Here is a 16,745-nt window from a genome sequence, read left to right as displayed (position 1 = left end):
TGGGATAGGAACAAATTTAACACATGACACAAATACACCTTTAATAAATATTATTGACATATTTTACTGTGTTCAAGTTAAAAATTCTCCACAGCATAGGCAAATTTAAATTTTATTGAATGAGCTGGACTTAATAGAAAAATAGAAATCAACCCTTTTATATCACCACTTGAAATCTGCATTTCAACTTGTTCTTTCACATCCCTTGATGAAATTTCAGTGAGTACCCCTAGTGTTTGGTCACTATCAGAAAATAAAATGAATCTCTACTTATTCTTGGTATTTAAAATGCCAGTTCTCTATACTATAAAACTCTGAACTCCAATTAAATGTGATTTTTTTTTTTTTCCCATTTCCAACTTGAGCTTTGCTTTAGACATAGTACCCTGATTAGCAGTAATCAGGAAAGGAAGGATTTCCTCTTTGCCCTCTCCTTTCTCCTGTCTTGATCCTTAGGTAATATTTATGACTTCTCCAGGGTGGAGTGAGAAATATAAAATTTATAAAATTATAAAGTGTTAGCAAAGACCATAAATAAATAGGCTTATATTGCTTTACAATAGAAAGACAGAATGTATGTAAAGGAAGAGGTCAGTATCTGACATACACATATTCAATGCAATTCCAGTAAAAATTCCAATAAAATCTTTTTCAGCATTACAAAACAATTACATACTAAAAAATTTCTGAAAAAGTAATGAGAGCAGCTTGCTTTAGCAGATATTAAAATGTGTTTTAAAGTTAAGGCAATTATCACTTCAGGCTATACTACAAAGCTACAGTCATCAAGACAGTATGGTACTGGCACAAAGACAGAAATATAGATCAGTGGAACAAAATAGAAAGCCCAGAGATAAATCCATGCACCTATGGACATGGGAGGCAAGAATATACAATGGAAAAAAGACAATCTCTTTAACAAGTGGTGCTGGGAAAACTGGTCAACCACTTGTAAAAGAATGAAACGAACACTTTCTAACACCATACACAAAAATAAACTCAAAGTGGCTTAAAGATCTAAACGTAAGACAAAAACTGTAAAACTCCTAGAGGAGAACATAGGCAAAACACTCTCCGACATAAATCTCAGCAAGATGCTGTATGACCCATCTCCCAGAGTAATGGAAATAAAAGCAAAAATAAACAAATGGGACCCAGTTAAACTTAAAAGCTTTTGCACAACGAAGGAAACTATAAGCAAAGTGAAAAGACAGCCTTCAGAATGGGAGAAAATAATAGCAAATGAAGCAACTGACAAAGAATCTCAAAAATATACAAGCAACTCCTGCAGCTCAATTCCAGAAAATAAACGACCCAATCAAAAAATGGGCCAAAGAACTAAACAGACATTTCTCCAAAGAAGACATACAGGTGGCTAACAAACACATAAAAACATGCTCAACATCACTCATAATCAGAGAAATGCAAATCAAAACCACAATGAGGTACCATCTCATGCTGGTCAGAATGGCTGCGATCCAAAAATCTACAAACAATGTGGAGAAAAGGGAACCCTCTTACCCTGTTGGTGGGAATGCAAACAAGTACAGCCACTATGGAGAACAGTGTGGAGATTCCTTAAAAAACTGGAAATAGAACTGCCTTATGATCCAGCAATCCCACTGCTGGGCATCCACACTGAGGAAACCAGAATTGAAAGAGACACGTGTGTCCCAATATTCATTGCAGCACTGTTTACAATAGCCAGGACATGGAAGCAACCTAGATGTCCATTAGCAGACAAATGGATAAGAAAGCTGTGGTGCATATACACAATGGAATATTACTCAGCCATTAAAAAGAATACATTTGAATCAGTTCTAATGAGGTAGATGAAACTGGAGCCTATTATACAGAATGAAGTAAGCCAGAAAGAAAAACACCAATACAGTATACTAACGCATATATATGGAATTTAGAAAGATGGTAACGATAACTCTGTATGTGAGACAGCAAAAGAGACACAGATGTATAGAACAGTCTTTTGGACTCTGTAGGAGAAGCGAGGGTGGGATGATTTGGGAGAATGGCATTGAAACATGTATATTATCATATGTGAAACGAATCGCCAGTCCAGGTTTGATGCATGAGACAGGGTGCTCAGGGCTGGTGCACTGGGATGACCCAGAGGGATGGTATGGGGAGGGAGAGGGGAGGGGGGTTCAGGATGGGGAACACATGTAAGCCCATGGTTGATTCATGTAAATGTATGGCAAAAACCACTACAATATTGTAAAGTAATTAGCCTCCAATTAAATAAATTAAACAAACAAAATATATAAATAAGTCCTTGTATATGGTTTTAATGTTATGAATCATTGTATGCCAACTAATATAAAGCACTCGTATCTTCTTTACATTTTGTGAAAAAAAAAAGTTAAGGCAATTAAAAATACACACTACTGGTACAAAAACAGAAAGAGCAATGGAAAGAATGCAATTCTAATGTTAGAACTAAATGTATATGGGGAGTTTGTGTTTGATAAAGTAACTTTTTTAATTAGTAGGGAGAACAAAGATTAGTAAGTGAAATGACAAAAATTAGCTAGCTATTAAAAAATCTGTATTCTTCCCTCACTTACTACAACAAAATGAATTCTTGCTGAAACCATAAATACTAAACCATTGGTGAATACTTTTATAATCTTGGGTCAGGAAAGACCTTTCTAAGCTTGTCTCAGCATTGGAAAACAAAATAGGATTGGTAAACTTGACTACTTAAAAAAAGAGACTTCTGTGTAAAAATAAACACCATAAAAGGCTGAAAGATAGAAAGCAAATTGAAAATTATTTGCAAAATGTTAAGACAGAATCAATATCTTAGATAGAGAGCTCTTAAAAATCAATAACAAAAATATTTAATGTTTTAATGGAAAAATGGGCAAAATACTCTTTAAGTTACCAGAAAAACAGAAAAAATGTATGAAAAATGTTCAGCTTTTTAATGAATCAAGGAAATGTTCATAAAAGGTGAATAGTCTTCTCCCCTCATCAAACTGGCAAAGATTAAAATTATTGACAAATTCAGATTTGCAATTGTGAGGGGCACTAAGTCTTCTTCCGCAATATTGTGGAGAGTGTAAAATGGTCATATCATCTTAGGAAAGGAGTGCAGCAATGTATATGGAAATGTAAAGCAATTTTTCTGGTAACATACTTCTGGGAATTTATCCTAAGGAGGTTAATGCACATGAATACTTTATTGACAATATTAAACATATGAGACAATGTCCATTAGTAATGGACTGGTCAAGTAAATTATGACATAGGAATTTTATATATCTCCTAAAAGTGGACTCTATTAAGTGGAAAGATCTTTTAGAATGAAAAATGAAGGTCTCAATGAAACAAATAGGCCACCTTACTGAGTGGAATAAGATATTTGTAAACAACATACCTGATAAAAGGTTAATAACCAAAATATACAATTAACTCACAATTCAACATCAAAAAAACCTGATTCACTTAAAAATGAAGGTTTCCAGCGAATTTCCTGGTGGTCCAGTGCTTAGGACTCAGCATTTTCACTGCTGTGGCCCAAGGTTCAATCCCTGGTTGGCAAACTAAGATCCCACAAGCCCAGCAGTGTGGGGCAAGAAAAAAAAGGTTCCCCTCCCAAAATGAAGGTTTCAGAACACATGCTATGTAAAATTATAGTAGATTTGTGTGCTTACTTATTAATAGAGAAGCTTGAAAGAATGTTCACCTTCTTCCTAGAAAAAATAATTTAAGATGATGCATGTTTCATGTTTTAAAAAATCCAGTGCTACATACATGTAAAAAGTAAGAGGTAAAGGTGCTTTTCTTCTCTCACAAACTCCATAACACCCGTCCCCAGGATAAGCAGACTTAAACGTAGTCCTAACTTTAAAATCTTAAAATCTGTATCTATCCTTATGCTAGTAGGGATGGATATAGAGATATACTGGTATTTAGAAATATATATTTTCTACTTTTAAAAACATCTGATAGAAATATTGTTTGCATACACAATGTGCACATAATCACAATTGTATATCTCAATTTTCACAAACTGCATACACCTGGATAACCAGTTCCAAGATAAAACGATAGCAACAACAAAACCCCAGGATATTACCAGCATCCCAGAAGACCCCCGGGGCCCCTTTTCCAGTCACTACTATGAATTGTACTGACTTCTAACAGAAATGATTAGTTGAATACTCTGTATTTTAAAAATTTTGACGTATAGTTTATTTTCAGTGTTGTGTTAATTTTTGCTCTACAGCAAAGTGATTCAGTTATATATATATTCATTTTCATATTATTTTCCATTATGGTTTTTCACAGGATATTGTATAGAGTTCCCTGTACAGTAGGACCTTTTTGTTTATCCATTCTGTACATAATAGTTTGCATCTACTAATACTAATCTCCAAATCCATCCCTAGCCCACACCCTCCTTTGGCAACCACAAGTCTGTTCTCTATGTCTGTGAGTCTGTTTCCGTTTCATAGATAAGTTCAATTGTGTCATATTTTAGATTCTGCTACTTGTCTTTTTCTGCCTTACTTGACTTAGTATGACCATCTGTGGGTCCATCCATGTTGCTGTAAATGACATTATTTCATTCTTTTTTATGACTGAGTAGTATTCCATTATATTTATGTACTGTGTCTTCTTTATTTATTTTTTAATTGAAGGGTAATTGCTTTATAGAATTTTGTTGTTTTCTGTCAGACATCAACATGAATCAGCCATAGGTGTACAAATGTCCCCTGCCTCTTGAGCCTCCCTCCCATCTCCCTCCCTATCCCACCCCTCTAGGTTGATACAGAGCCCTTGTTTGAGTTCCCTGAGACATATAGCAAATTCCTATTGGCTATCTATTTTACATATGTAAGTTTCCATGTTACTCTCTCCATACATCTCAGCCTTTCCTCCCCTCTCTGCATGTCCATAAGTCAGTTCTCTATGTCTGTTTCTCCATTGCTGCCTTGCAAATAAATTCATTGGTATCATCTTTCTAGATTCCATATATATACATTAGTATGTATACGGAAAGATATTTATCTTTCTCTTTTTGACTTCACTCTGTATAATAGGCTCTAAGTTCATTTACCTTATTAGAACTGACTCAAATGTGTTCCTTTTATGGCTGAGTAATATTCCATTGTGTATATGTACCACAACTTCTTTATCCATTCATCTGTCAGTGGACATCTAGGTTGTTTCCATGTTCTAGCTATTGTAAATAGCGCTGCAGTGAACATTGGGGTACATGTGTCTTTTTCAATTTTGGTTTCCTCAGGCTATATGCCTCAGAGTGGGATCGGTGGGTCATATGGTGGTTTTATTCTTAGTTTTTTAAGGAATCTCCATACCATCTTCCATAGTGGCTGTATCAGTTTACATTCCCACCAACAGTGCATGAGGTTTCCCTTTACTCCACACCCTCTCCAGCATTTATTGTTTGTAGACTTTTTGATGATAGCCATTCTGACTGGTGTGAGGTGATATCTCATAGTTTTGATTTGCATTTCTCTAAGGATGAGCAGTGTTGAACATCTTCTCGTGTGTTTGTTAGCCATCTGTACGAATTCTTTGGAGAAATATCTGTTTAGGTCTTTTCCCCACTTTTTGATTGGGTTGCCTGTTTTTCTGATATTGAGTTGTATGAGCTGCTTGTATATTTTTGAAATTAATCGTTTGTCTGTTGTTTCATTTGCTATTATTTTCTCCCATTCTGAGGGTTGATATGTACCTTATCTTCTTTATACATTGATTTGTCAGTGGACATTTTGTTTTTTTTTTCCATGGCTTGGCTATTGTGAACAGTGTTGCAATGAATTTTTAGGTGCATGTATCTTTCCAAATTATAGTTTTCTCTGGATGTATGTCCAGGAGTGAGATTTCAGAATCATATGGTAGCTCTATTTTTAGTTTTTTGAGGAACCTCCATAGTGTTTTCCACAGTGACTACCCCAACTTTTATTCCTACCAACAGTGTTGAGGGCTTCCTTTTCTCCACACCCTCTCCAGCATTTGGTATTTGTAGACTTTTTAATGATGGCCATTCTGACCAGTGTGAAATGGTACCTCATTGTAGTTTTGATTTACATTTCTCTAGTAGTGAGCAATGTTGAGCATCTTTTTCATGTGTCTTTTGACTGTCTACATGTCTTTGGAGAAATGTCTACTTAGGTCTTCTGCCCATTTTTCAATTGGGTTGTTTGGGGTTTGTATGATCTGTTTGTATGTTTTGGAGTTTAAGCTCTGTTGGTTCAATCATTTGCAAATATTGTCTCCCAGTCCATAGGTTGCCTTTTCATTTTGTTTATGGTTTCCTTTGTTGCACAAAAATGTACAAGTTTGATTAGGTTCCACTTGTTTATTTTTGCTTGTGTTTCTATTGCCTTAGGTGACTGACCTAAGAAAACATTGGTACAATTTATGTTAGAGAATGTTTTTGCCTGTGTTCTCTTCTAGGCATTTTATGGTATCGTGCCTTATATTTAAGTCTTTAAGCCATTTTTTAGTTTATTTCTGTATATGGAGTGAGGAGGAGAAGGCAATGGCACCCCACTCCAGTACTCTTGCCTGGAAAATCCCATGGACGGAGGAGCCTGGTAGGCTGCAGTCCATGGGGTCGCTGAGAGTTGGACACGACTGAGCGACTTTACTTTCACTTTTCACTTTCATGCATTGGAGAAGGAAATGGCAGCCCACTCCAGTGCTCTTGCCTGGAGAATCCCAGGGATGGGGGAGCCTAGTGGGCTGCCGTCTATGGGGTTGCACAGAGTTGGACACGACTGAAGCGACTTAGCAGCAGCAGCATGGAGTGAGGATGTGTTCTAACTTCGTTACATGTGATGATACAACTTTCCCAACACCATTTGCTGAAGAGACTTTTTTCCACTGTATATTCTTACCTCTGTCAAAGATTAATTGACCATAGGTGTGTGGGTTTATTTCTGGGTTCTCTGTCTGTTCCATTGATCACTATCTCTGTTTTTGTGTCAATACGAGAGTATTTTGATTACTGTAGCTTTATAGTACTGTCTGAAGTATGTCTCCCACTTTGTTCTTTTTCCCCAAGATTGCTTTGGCAATTCTATGGTTTCACATAAATTTTAGGATTATTTGTTCTAGTTCTGTGAAAAATGTCATGGATAATTAGATAGGGATTTCATTACATCTGTAGATTGCTTTGGATAGTATGGCTATTTTAACAATATTAATTCTTCCAATCCAAGAGCAAGAGATATCTTTCTATTTCTTTGAATCATCTTCAGTTTTCTTTATTAATATTCTACAGTTCTCAGCATATAAGGTCTTTGACCTTCTTGGTCAGGTTTATTCTTAAGTGTTTTTTTAATGTGATTTTAAAAAGTATTTTTTTGTATTCCCTTTCTGATATTTCATTGTTAGTGTAAAGAAATGCAACTGATTTCTGTACATAAATCTTGTATCCTGCTATCTTGCTGAATTCATCTATCAGTTCTAGAAGTGTTTGTGTGAAGTCTTTAGGTTTTTGTATAGATGGTGTCGTGCCATCTGCGTATGACAATTTTACCTCTTCCCTTCCAATTTGGATAACTCTTATTTCTTTTTCTTCTTTGATTGCTGTGGCTAAGACTTCCAGTACTATGTTGAAGAGAAGTGTTGAGAGTTGGCATCCTTGTCTTGTTCCAGATTTTAGTTGAAAGGATTTCAGTTTTTTACCATTGAGTATTACATTGGCTGTGGATTTGTCATAAATAACATTTAGTATGTCGTAATTCATCCCTCTGTACCCACTTGGCAAGAATTTTTATCTTGATTGATGTTAAATTTTATCAGGTTCTTTTTTTTGCATCTATTATGATGATCATGTAGTTTTTGTCTTTTATTTTGTTGATGTGTATCATATTGATTGCTTTGTGTGTGTTGAACCATCCTTGTGACCCTGGAATGAATCCAACTTGATTGTGGTATATCATCTTTTTGATATGTTGTTGGATTTGATTTACTATTATTTTGTTGAAAATTTTTGCATATATATTCATCAAAGATATTGGCCTTTAATTTTCTTTTCTGGTAGTGTCTTTGTCTGGTTTTGGTATCAGGGGGATGGGGACTTCATAGGATGACTTTGGGAGTGTTCCCTCCCATTCAGTCTTTTGGAAGAGTTTGAGAAAGTAGTATAAGTTCTTGTATGTTTGGTAGTATTTATGTGTGAAGCCATCTGGTCCTGAACTCTTGTTTGTAAGGAGCTTTTTTCGTAATCCATTCTATTTCACTTCTAGGGATCCACCTCTTCAAATTACCTGTTTCTTCTTTTTTATTAAAAATGCATCTTTCTTTATTTTTGGCAGTGCTGGGGCTTAGTTGCAGCCAGTGTGGGCTGCTCTCTAGTTACGGTGTGCAGGCTTCTCTTGTGAGCACAGTCTCTAGAGCGCAGGGACTTCAGTGGTTGCAGCATATGGATTTCAGTAGTTGCGATTCATGGGCTCTAGAGCACAGGTTCAATAGTTGTGGTGCACAGGCTTCATTGCTCAGTGGCATGTGAGATATTCCCAGACCAGGGATTGAACCTGTGTCTCCTGCATTGGCAGGCAGATTCTTGACCTCTGAGCCACCGGGGAAGCCCAGGTATTTCTTCTTGATTCAGTTTTGGTGGACTGTATGTTTCTGAACCCAGTAGTCATGTACAGATGTGAGAGCTGTAAAGAAGACTGAGTGCCAAAGAATTGATGCTTTTGAATTGTGGTGCTGGAGAATACCCAGGGATTGAACATGTATCTCCTGCATTGCGGGTGGATTCTTGACTGCTGAGCCACGAGGGAAGGCCCCAAATACATACCAGTATGTATTCCTGCTAGTAGCAAATAAGAATGCTTAATTCTCCACACCATTATTAAGTAAGATGTATTTTTAAGGCCTGTCTGGTTTTCATTTTTTATTTCGCTTGCATTTTTTTGGTAATTTGCTAGGTTGACTTTTTAAAATATGTATTAGTCATATATAGTCTTTTATGGTTTTTCTGTTTAATCCATTTTTTCCATTGAATTGGTTTTTATCTTTCTAAATGATACATAAGAGTTCTGTTGGCATTACAGATTGTACTGCATTGAAGATTTTATGATGCAAATATTTTTCCTTTTTTGTATTAAGGGAGCAGTGTAGTATACTTGTTAAGCAAATAGGTTTTGGAATCAGAATTTGTTTTAAATCGAAGATTTATTACTTAGTGACACTTGGATAATCTTAGTGAAATCATTTACTACCCTCCCAGCATCTCAGTTTTCACAGCTGGAAAGTATTGGAAATAATTTTCCTCATAATGGGATGATTATAAGAATTAAGTGTTGCATGTAAAAATGTAAACACCTAGCCATTATCTGTCATTCAAAAATGCTACTTATTGTTATTATCACTATTTGTCCTATAATTTTGTATGTGATTTCTTAAACAGTTGAGTTTTAGTTTTTAAGTGAAATCAGTTAACCTTCTTCGTGACTTCTAGGTTTTATGTCATCCTTTCTCTAAGATAACAAGATAACAGCTGTTTGGTTTCTTCCAGTATTTACATAATTGAATGTTCTTCTTTTAGATTATCAAGCCATGTGGAAATTATTTTTTGTATGTTATAGAGATTTACCTTCATCTACTCCCAAATGGAAAACCAAATATCCAAACACCAACTTTCTAATAATCAGTCATTTTCTCATCTATTTTAGTATGAAAATATTTGTACTTGGATGTGTTTCTGGGCTTTCTTTTCTGTTCTGATTGACCTATTGTTTCATTCCTACACTGGTACCATATTGTTTAACATTATTAGTTTTATGGCAATTTTTATGCCTTCTGCTCAAACCAACTTTTATTTTTCTTCTTTAAGACAGATTCTCAATGGTTACTACAGATTTATGCTTTCAAATAAAATGTAGAATCAGCTAGCCAAAACAACCTCCTGTGGCATGACCCCACTCCTCTTCATTGGTTTTTTTGTTTTTAATCTTATTGATCATTTAATCTCTCCATTGATGTTTCAATTCAAAAAAAGATATCCTCATTAATTTGCCTAAGAATGTAGATGTTCAGATTTCAAGTTTTTCTTTTTGAAGTTTTTATCCATATGTCTCATGTTATTTCCTTTCTGCTAATTATCTGGAATGAGGGAAGAGGGCTGACATCTCTAGCTGTATGGTTATGTACGCCACAACTCTAGAAGGCATCCTTCAAGTAGAGGCAGTGCAGATTGGTGACTGAAAAAGTAATGCACAGCCTAAAAGCTGAGAGTTATATTTTATTCAGGGACCTTACCAAGGACTGTATCCTGAGAAACATCTTGGATAGCTCCAGGGAATAGTTCCAAATTGGTAAGGGAGGAGTCAGGATATATAGGAGTTGTTGTTGGAGAAAACAAAACATGTAGTCAAACATCAAAGGATACTGATAATCACAAAAAACACAGACATCTCAAGTTAATGATTTTAGTACTTTGCAGTGTATGGGAAAATGTAAGAGTCTGGGGTCTTTGAAATTATCCCTTTGATATGATTGATGTCTTAAATGTCAGGCAACATTAGTTGTTTCCTGAAATTGCAGAGAATATTCTCTGTCCTCCAAAGCTCGCAGAACTGATACACAGCAGGCCTAGGGGTCAATTTATGGATTCTTCTATTTCCTCAAGGAAACATGCAGTCATTCTCCTTGAGTTTTCTCTTTGGTCACCTGGATACTTCTAATTATGCCACTATAGACTGAGCTAGAGACCATTTGTGTCACAGTTTGTAATCCCTGTCTGGTCCTTCAGTTTTGTCAGGGGTCAGAAAGCAAGGATTGGAACAACTAGTATACTGAGACAACCGTAATTGAGAAAGATTGTGTCACAGCACAGTGACAGACTTGACCTGCACACACACCTACTGTTTGCTGCCCAGCTTCCATTGCCGTTAGATGTGAGCATGTGAGAAGTTCTCAGCAAAGGAAAGTGAACTGTAGTCACGGTTGTCTCTGTCAAGATGAAGTAGTAATACTACTCCACTGTAGTATAATGAAATATTTATATAGCCTTTGTCCTGGATTCCTGGCACAGGTTCTTAAAACCCTTGAAATCTCTTGAGTGAGAAGAGTGTCTTTTGTATGCCAATGAGATGATTCCTTGCCAGAGGGGTTGAGTGAGCTAGATAGCTTCAGGATGGAGACTGGTGGCCTCTATTTTTCAGATGTCACAAAATACAGCACATTAATCCTAATACCTAAATGTAACACCAAATTCTGAACTGGATCCTTTTGCTGTTGAGACAGTTGGGAGAACTCAAATGGGATCTGAGTCTTTTGTTTCCTGATTTTGATGTTCATATTATGATTATTAAGACAATGTCCATGCTTGTAGGAAACATACTAAAGTATTCAGGGAGGAATGGGGTATCAAGTCAGCAGTTCACTCTCAAAGTATTCATCCTGTACCTTTTTATAAATTTGAGATTGTTTCAAGATAGAAGATATATACCCAGAAAGAATAAAATAGTTGTGGGATTTTCTGTCACCTTAAAATCAACTACAAAGCTTCATTTTTAGTCCCAAATATGTTTTCCTGCAGTGTGTCACCTCCACAGCTGTGAGCAACGTCCTTTCTTAAATGGCTCACCAGGACAGTGGTCAACTCAGCACGCCCTCCTCCTCTTCACTACTGTTCACTGGACCGTTTCTCGACTTAGGATATGCTTATTTTTAGAACCTGTATTTTAACCATCTAAAGAGAGGTATGTAAAAATTAATGAAGAGAAACCTCCAAATAAAATTGAGGCCAGGAGAGGGAGCTCTCATGACCTGCAACCACAGCAGAGCCCAATAGGAAAAAGAAAGACTTGCACTTCTTGCCTGTCCACAGCTCAGCCAAGAGACTGTCATAACTCAGCCAATGGAAAGCCGCTATACTTTGAACTCTCAATTCCTCCAGTGGCTCTGTTTACTTTAGGCCTCCCAGCTTCCTTTTCCCTCATAAAGAAGTTCTCCTCTTCTTGTTGAGTGGGGTTTGGTGCAGCTCACTGTGGTTACAGACCTCAAGTTACAATTCTTTCCTGATCCTGAGTAAACCCATTTTTGCTGGAGAAATAACTGACAGTCTGTTTGTTTAAGGTCAACAGATGTAAATGCCTCAGGCACATTTCAGCACATCCTGTGTTCTTGTGGATAGAAACCTGATGGCAGGTTGTCAGGCCCTTAGTAGATACGATATTATAATTTGTGTTTTTTATCCCATTGCAGTATATTGGTCCTCATGAAAATTACTATTTATTATGTAAACTAAATGATGTTACATTATGCATTTTATCACAAATATTCAGCTTTTAAAATTTACATATATAAAAATATTATCTTATTTTGATAATGAAAACATTTGAAAATTGCTAATATCATTAAAGTTTATAAATATATTTAGCCTTAAGTGAAAAATAAATATTGCAGTGTATTGATATAAGCATAGTATACTCTGTGTAGGAAAACAAATTATCTGTCAAGGAAAACACAGTATTTTTATTGCCATCTGCCTGGATAAAGTCAAGTAACTGAAGGAAAAATGAAATAGCCAAAGATATTCCCTCATATATATTTGGGGAAATAATATGATTGCTCAGCTATATGGATTCTTCCTTTGGAGTGGAGAGAGTTATTAGCTTAAGTATGCTCCTTATAACTCAGTTTGAACTGAATGTAATTATTATTAGCACCATATGGTTGTTTAATGTAGTATCTAAAAGTGATGTATACATCACTAGACCATAAAATAGGAAACTCGTTTGGCTACCTTTTTTGTCACCATGATGGTCTAGTGCGTGTCAGCGTGCGGATACTGTGACATTTCAGTTGACACTAAAGTACTGCTGTATGTTTGCCTGCCTATACCGTAATGGCCCCATATATGCCATATCAGCCAAAGTATGTCCATGTGTGTGCACGATTCCAGTCCATAACACACTGTGACAGTCCCATATTATCAGTCTGCATTCACCATGACGACCAAGTATTTATATGACAGCACAGCATATGTTAGCTTGTATGTACATTAAGACCATTTTACGCTGTGAAGGACGTGTGTGCCTCCCAGCCTCACACCATGTGACACTCTTGTATTTGCTTTTACAGCCTAGAGTATATCTGGATGTATGTATCATGACAGCCAACATAAACCATGATAGTTCAGGATATCAGCCAGCATGCACTGTGACACCCTTCTGCCTTGAAAGCTCAGTTTATACCATGACAGCCTTGCAAGAAACTGCAGCCATTTTACATGAGGAGGGGGCAGACATTTTATGTCAGTCTATATGTATCATGACTGCTCAGGTAATGTCATAACATCTTTAGCAGAGCGGTATGCAGCTTGACAGCCAGAAAATGTCAGCCTGCTTTTATTCTAAGAGTCCATATACACTGTGACTGTACATGGTTTATCAGCTTGAATGCTCCACTGCAGACACTGCATACTATAACAGCCCAGCACAGGACATTCTGCATGGACAATGACAGATACAGACTGTGACCATCAAGTGTATTGAAGTCTGTGGACCAGGACAGTCAGTACATACTGTGACAACTTATGATAATGTCAAGCCTTTCATTCTAGCAATGAAGTGTGGTGTGGTGTGGTGTCCACGTGAATGTACTTGTATGCGTGTGCTTGATTTACCTAAACTGGTTCTAGCTGAATTTCTTTCTAGTGCATTGGCTTGTGTTTTAGATTACTTGCTTCCTGCTCCCATTTCCTTCAAGTGGTTATGTTTCATTTTTCTGTAACATCTCTCTTACAGAAAAGAGAATACAGCATCTGCCTTCCTCAGCCTATTGAACAGCTATCTATTAAATTCTTCTTTTGAACTACTGCTGCTAAGTCACTTCAGTCATATCTGACTCTGTGCAACCCCATAGACGGCAGCCCACCAGGCCCCCCCATCCCTGGGATTCTCCAGGCAAGAACACTGGAGTGGGTTGCCATTTCCTCCTCCAATGCATGAAAGTGAAAAGTGAAAGTGAAGTTGCTCAGTCGTGTCCGACTCTTAGCGACCCCATGGACTGCAGCCTACCAGGCTCCTCCGTCCATGGGATTTTCCAGGCAAGAGTACTGGAGTGGGGTGCCATTGCCTTCTCCCTCTTTTGAACTAAGGCACAGTATTAACAAGTAAAGAAGGCACAGTATAAACAAGTAAATAAATAAGGTCATTTTGGGGTCTGAAAAATTTTACCTGCTAACTTCTTTTCCTCTCCTTTGATTTTGTACAACTCCAATCATCATCATCAACACACACATACACCCACACATGGAACTGCACATACATCACATCTTTAGAAACCCTCAAGGCTTCCTAGTGCTGAGGGAGTGATTTAGCATCACTGCCATAACCTCCTGTGTTCCTTCAACTATTCTTTACATCCCACTTTGTATTACATTTTTCTTCATCCTGTGAACAACACTGCACTTTCCTACCTCTGACCTTAGTTTGACCTATGCTGTCTTGGTATAAAGTCATACATTTCCAAAAAAATCTCTTTAAAAGTTTGAGATCCTTCACTCTTTCTGCCCAGTTTTCCCCTTTCATTGACTCAAATATCTGACTATCTGACAGTCAGAGGAATAGTATTTCACTAAAAGAATAGAGCTCACATTAAGCATTTGTTTCTAATTAAAAGGGAATTTAGAGCTATATTAGTCTACCACAATTACTTCTAATAGGTGGCACCCCCTCTCCATCTTCAGGTTCAAAAAGGAAGATTTCTCTATTGAATATACCTCTTAATCAGGCAGTATTCTGAGAGGTATGCATGATTTACTAAGATGATTTCATCAACTTGTAATAGAAAGAAAGCAAGTAGGTCATACCTATGCCAAGTCATTGAAATCAGTTTTTGGAACCTCCCTACCCTTTGGAAGAAATCATCATTATTCACAGGTATTGTGTATAACCATATTTTATTTAGGTAATATAATAAAAATCTACCTATTGTAATCAAGGTTTATGATTTATTGAAGTTCAAACTCTTAGTAGTAATTTTTAATGTTCTATTCAGCATATTAATAAATTTGAATTTCAACTCTACCACTTAACAGCGCTTTGACTGTGGGCCAGATGGTATATCTAAACCTCACATTCTTCCTTTGTAACATAAAAAACATTGATAATACCTATCTCAGATGATTGTGAGAATTAAATAAGATTATTCACTCAGCAAATATTGAATACCTGCTACATGTCAGTAACTGCTCTTAGTGCTGGAGATATGTTGGTGAACAACAACAGCAAAAAAGCTCCCTGCCCTAAAGAAACTTGCATTTCTAGTGAACAGTAATGATTGCAGTACACTAGAAGTGCTGTGGAGACACAGAGAAGGTTGAGAGAGACTGTGAGTTGTAAGGTGGAGAAAGTAATGTTTCAGCAGAGTCTGGGAAATGCACTGGGCTAAACCAGACAAACACCTGCAGGGAGAATGCGCCAGGTATGGGAACCAGCCTTTACAATGCTCTTAAGGTCAAGGAACCCGAAGCATATTCCAGGAATGGCAAGGAAACTGGTGTGGCTGGAAAGGAGTGGATAGGAGGGAAGGTAGGAGATGAAATTAGAGAGCTAGCCAAGGCCTAGATCATGTGGGTGATGTTAGCCCTTGTAAGGCTCTTCACTTTAATTTGAATGAGATGAAAGACCATTGGAGATTTTTGTGTGGAGGGTGACATGATCTCATCTAAATTTTAATAGGTATACATTGGCTATTAAGTTGAGAATGAACAATGGGGGAACAAAGGTAGAAGCAGTGAGAACAGTTAGAAAACTCATCCATATGAGAGAGGATTATAAAAGTGAATGTGGAGAGAAGTGGTCAAAGTCCAGATACATCTTTAACACAGAGCTCAAAGGACTTCTTGGTGAAAGATGTGAAATATGAGAGGGAAAAGGAGGATAAATGATGACTGAGAAGTTTTTGGCTTAAGTAATGAGAAAGAGGCCATTAGCTGGAATGGCTAGAAAGAGTACAGTGAAGCAGAATGTGTCTGGGCAAAGGCAGAAGCTCAGTTTTAGACACAATAAATTTGAGGTGCTTATTCAACAGTCAAGTGTAGATGTTGAGAAAGCAATTGGATATATGAGTCTGGAGTTCAAGGGAGAGACATAAATTTAGGAGTTGTCCTTTTATAGATGATATTTAAAGCCATGAGACAAGTCACCAAGGGAGAGAGTGTAAATAGAGAAAAGCAGTCTGGTCTGAGCCCTGAAGTACTCCAGCATTATGAAGTTAAGACTGGAGGAAGAATCAACATAGGATGTTAAGCAGTAGTCAGTAGTGCTGGAGAGAAACCAGGAGACCAAAGTAGCATTGGAAGCCAAGTGTCCAATACTGCTGAGGTCAGTCAAGTAACATGAGGATGTAGAGTTAAATTCGGATCAAATGGATTTAAAATATGGAATTAAACTTTGTATTACTGCATTTAGCAACAATGAAGTCATTATTGATCTTGGAAAGAGTAATTTTAGTGGAGTGGTAGAGGCAGAGTCTGAGTTTGAGGAAGAATAGAAAGAGAAGAACTGTATGTAGCATGTATAGGTGCTTTTTCTGTAAGGGGAGCAGATGGCCTTAGATAAGCATAGGAAATACTCATCTATGTGAGAGAAAGAAGAGAATGAATAAAGGTGCAGATTCTAGTAGATGGAGAGGTGTTTGTAACATGCTTGTCCCAGTGACTAGCACAGAGTGATTGTTAACGTTTATCACTTCATTCAATCATGCCGCTTTGCTTCTAGCTT

The 16,745-nt window shown here is 37.0% G+C and overlaps 1 protein-coding gene across 2 annotated transcripts in view; it reads left to right on the top strand.

The window, feature by feature from the left end:
- SYT9 (synaptotagmin 9) overlaps positions 1–16,745 on the top strand; it is a 381,537-nt gene that overhangs the window by 103,457 nt on the left and 261,335 nt on the right. The window lies entirely within an intron of this gene.

Source organism: Bos taurus, chromosome 15 (assembly GCF_002263795.3).
Source record: "Bos taurus isolate L1 Dominette 01449 registration number 42190680 breed Hereford chromosome 15, ARS-UCD2.0, whole genome shotgun sequence".
Lineage (NCBI taxonomy): Eukaryota > Metazoa > Chordata > Mammalia > Artiodactyla > Bovidae > Bos > Bos taurus.
The sequence above is the reverse complement of the archived record's forward strand: the minus strand, read 5'-3'. Positions and strand labels throughout refer to the sequence as shown.